The sequence below is a fragment of the Limulus polyphemus genome, unplaced genomic scaffold (genome assembly GCF_000517525.1).
Source record: "Limulus polyphemus unplaced genomic scaffold, Limulus_polyphemus-2.1.2 Scaffold1161, whole genome shotgun sequence".
Classification (NCBI taxonomy): Eukaryota; Metazoa; Arthropoda; class Merostomata; order Xiphosura; family Limulidae; genus Limulus; species Limulus polyphemus.
This window is the reverse complement of record NW_013666771.1, coordinates 259,651-263,770: the sequence shown is the minus strand read 5'-3', so window position 1 is coordinate 263,770 and position 4,120 is coordinate 259,651.

Here is a 4,120-nt window from a genome sequence, read left to right as displayed (position 1 = left end):
GGGGTAAAAGATAAATGGAAACGTTGAAAACAGTGGGTAGAAGACAAGTAGAAACCTTGAAAACAGTGGGTAGAAGACAAGTAGAAACATTGAAAACAATGAGTAAAAGACAAGCAGAAACATTGAAAACAATGGGTAAAAGAAAAATGGAAACGTTGAAAACAGTGGGTAAAAGACAAATTCTACCGGAATGCCACCTCTTTATCGTGTGAAAATCAACTGAACCAGAGTACGCTGATGTCTTGAAAGTTTACTCTGTGAATTGTTGTCATCTAGCTAATTAGAAAGTACCATACTAGTATAAAGCCAATAAAAATACAATCAATCATGCTATGCCTAGCAGTAGTAGTGATTCCAACCATGGCTTCAGAACTGAAATACCGCATGACAAGCGTATAGAAATCCCATTTTTAGCTAGTCAAGAATACTCCTTATGAAGAACTGCAGCGAAATTTCATTTTACAATAGCAACTGTATGCAAGACTCTGAACAGTGTGCGTGAAAATTCTGCATTGTTAGTAATAGCAGTGGTCAAAGTAGTAAACCGAAATTCTCCAAAAATGACCTTACGTATTTTACAAGTCATGTTTTTACAAGATAAACGACGGTCGAGCTCAAACCTTGCCAACGACTTTACTGTGAATACATATAGAAATGCCAGTTTGAGAACAGTAAGATACACGTACCACGAACTGCTCTCAATGGACGTGTAGCTACTCGAAGATATCTTCTTAGAATAGGTAACCAAATGGTTGAAACAGGCATCAGGCCACAAACAGTGGAGTGAGCAAAGAGGGAGATGTGTGCTCCTTACAGAGGAATTCAAGTTCGAATTTATTCGGCAACAGTTAATGACGATTTCTTCGACAGCGGAGATAATGAGATATAATCAATGTACAACATCAACAGTATAGCAACTGTGGAATTAGTGTAAGTTTCGGACTGCGTCTTAGTCAGTGGTGTCTACAACAAATTCGTGAAACCTTGACTGCTGACGAGTCAAATTCTGATTCCCTCAGGAACACAATTCATCGGACTGGGATTCATCTTATTGCAGTAAGACAATGATATTAAGCATACAATAAATGTGGTGAAATTATATCTTGACGATTAAAAGGCCAATGGCACACTCACAACAATGAGTCACCACGAGTCATACTAAAACTCAATGTGGTTGAACGTCTGCTATGTATCTTTGACTACAGTGGTTTTTAGTCTGACAACAAAGCATTATGTTGGTTTAGCTAAAAGTCTTACATTTTTATATCAGATTGACTTTAGTAGAATTTAAAGATCTTATCTAGGAGAGAAAAGGTACTGTCTGACGCATCAAAGTCGAGTGAATGCTCGTAGCTTAGTTAACGTAATTCACTAAGTTTTCAGATCACCAGTATGATTATAGTTTTTAAAAGCTTCTTTGTCAAAGCAAATATTGTTAAGTCTTGACTTTCAAGAATAGCATGAATAGACAAATAGAAATAAGCACAACTAACTGAACCACTGTAAGTGCATCTGCTAGTGAAGAAAAGCTTAAAGCATGGAAATTGATGTCTGCAGACAAAGCTTATCAGACAACATTCCAAAGCTTGTGCAACAACAGCTATTATGGTGCGTGAATTTAAACAATTCAACCGCCTCGTTTATAGTCCTAAGGCTGGTATAACTGATACCAAGAAACTCGCTCGAATGGCGCCTTTTTTGTGCCACAAATGATGATGTGGACTCTTATCTCTATGTAGATTGTTTAAATAAACACTATTTTCCTGAACTTATCCAAGCAGTAATACAGCGACATTGTTTGGAAAGTCTAAACTCTTCTATTGTACCACCTCTATTTGGAAGTGAATTGTGCATAGCGTTAAATGATGATAATTCAGACCCAACGATTGATTGGACCACAAGTTATTCTTGAGCTTTTGTCATGTAAAGTTCACGCAAGAGTACAAATTTTCTTCTTGTTCATGTTTGGCAAATATGAGTATATGTACTTATAAATGCAAATGACTTGGATAAAGCTTTCAGTTGGAGAATACTCTGTTCAAGATGGTTCTCATAAAATATACCCATAAAGCAACCATTATCAATGTTGCCCTGTTCATGGTATTATAAATGCTGCCTGGTAAAATTTATGATGAAAGTTTGAAGGTGAAATGAAACTCAAACCCATTTATCATACGCCTCCTATCTACTGACAAATACTCTCCCATCACTAACAGGATATAGATTTACCAAATGCAAGATTCATCCCTATTTCTGTACGGATTGGCAGTGACAGTAATAGATCTCAAAGTGGTTAAACTTACTTTTAAGATTAGAGTGATTATTTCATTTTCTATAGTGATTTTTTTTACAAGATATTAAAGTGTGATTGTGGGAATGGATTTTCTGGCGTAGTGTAATTATAATCAGTTATATTTTTCATAAGACAATAATATTTGGCTTATTGTATTTTTAGTTATTGCATTATTTATTTGGCTCCTTAGGGCTTTTCCGTGAGAAGGGTGTATAATATTATTTCAACTCCAATACCTCCGCGTTTCGCTCACTACCAGAGCTCATTAGTTCGGCTGTAATATAATAAAAATATTATTGGTCGCAACACCATTTAGATGAGCCATTCGTTTATAATAATAATTGTTATAATTTAGACCTTTCCCTATTTTTTGTTATCTTGTATTGTTGATATCCCATAAAGATTATTCTTTTATACTGTTTGTTTGTTTGTAATTGAGCACAAAGCTACACAAAGGGCTATCTGTGGTCTGCCCACCACGGGTATCAAAACCCGGTTTCTTGCGTTGTAAGTCCGCAGAAATACTGCTGTGCTACTGGGAGCTATTCTTTTATAAGCATTATTCATTTGTTGGCAAATTAGTGTAATTGGTAATGAGAATATGAAAAAATTAATAAAAAAATCTGTTGTATTTATCCTAGGTTTACATTTTCTTATGAATGAAAGTAACTTAACCTATCATCATTCACATGCGCTTTGAGAGTCACATGTGATGCTCGTATGAAGCTCTTATACGTTGAACCAAAACAACCAGTTCCTATTGCCACGTTCATGAGCATCAGCTGCATATCAAATAAATGTAGCTGTGTATCACATATAATACTTAGATGCTTTAGGATTATGCCTCACAGGGCATGGATAGAGATAAACGCCTTTTGCTGGGGAAGTGTGATTGTAATCAGTTATGTTTACCATAAGATAAAAATATTAGACATATTGTATTTTAAAAAGCTACATTCTTTTTCCGTGAAAAAGAGTGTATAATAGTATTTCAATAATAATAGTATATAATAGTATAATAGTGTAATTTCAATCACACTATGTGCACCATATACATTGCCGACGACGCGTTTCGCTGAACACAAGAGTTCATCAGGGCAGCTGGGATACAACAAACAATTGTTGGCGATCTTTCATAAATAGGCTCAGTTCACTCAAATTAATAATATCATTAACATTACGTTCAAAAAACTATATCATGTGCTACACAGCTATTATAATTGTTGTGGGGTTATCAGTGTTTATGCTAAAGTACTTCATATTTGATATTCTATATTCTATAAAAGTAGTATATGAATGACGTAAACGGTGGCTCGTGTAAGTTTTGCAGTAGTAATCGTATTTAAATTGACTGGATTTTGTGATACTTAACAACATTTTCATTATGTGGTGTTTGACATTCATGCATATTAAATGTCATATAAAAATAATGAACACAAATATTGTTGTTTGACACATAATATTCGTGAGGAGACAATAATACAAGATACCTATTTTAATAAGATTTTGAAGTGGAAACTATTCGCATACGGTTACTGATCCATGTTTTTAATGTCGTATATTAGATGTCGTACGAACATAAGTGAATATCTTAACATTTTCTTAGAGCACTGATATTAAATAATACAAATAGGTCACATTTCTTGTGGTTTACTTGTTATTTTTATAATTAAAGGAGAGAGTGTTCACACTAAAATAAGATTTAATGACCCCGCATGGCCAGGTGGTTAGGGCGCTCGACTCGCAATCTGTGGGTTACGGGTTCGAATCCCCGTCACACCAAACATGCTCACCCTTTCAGGCGTGGGGGCGTTATAATGTGACGGT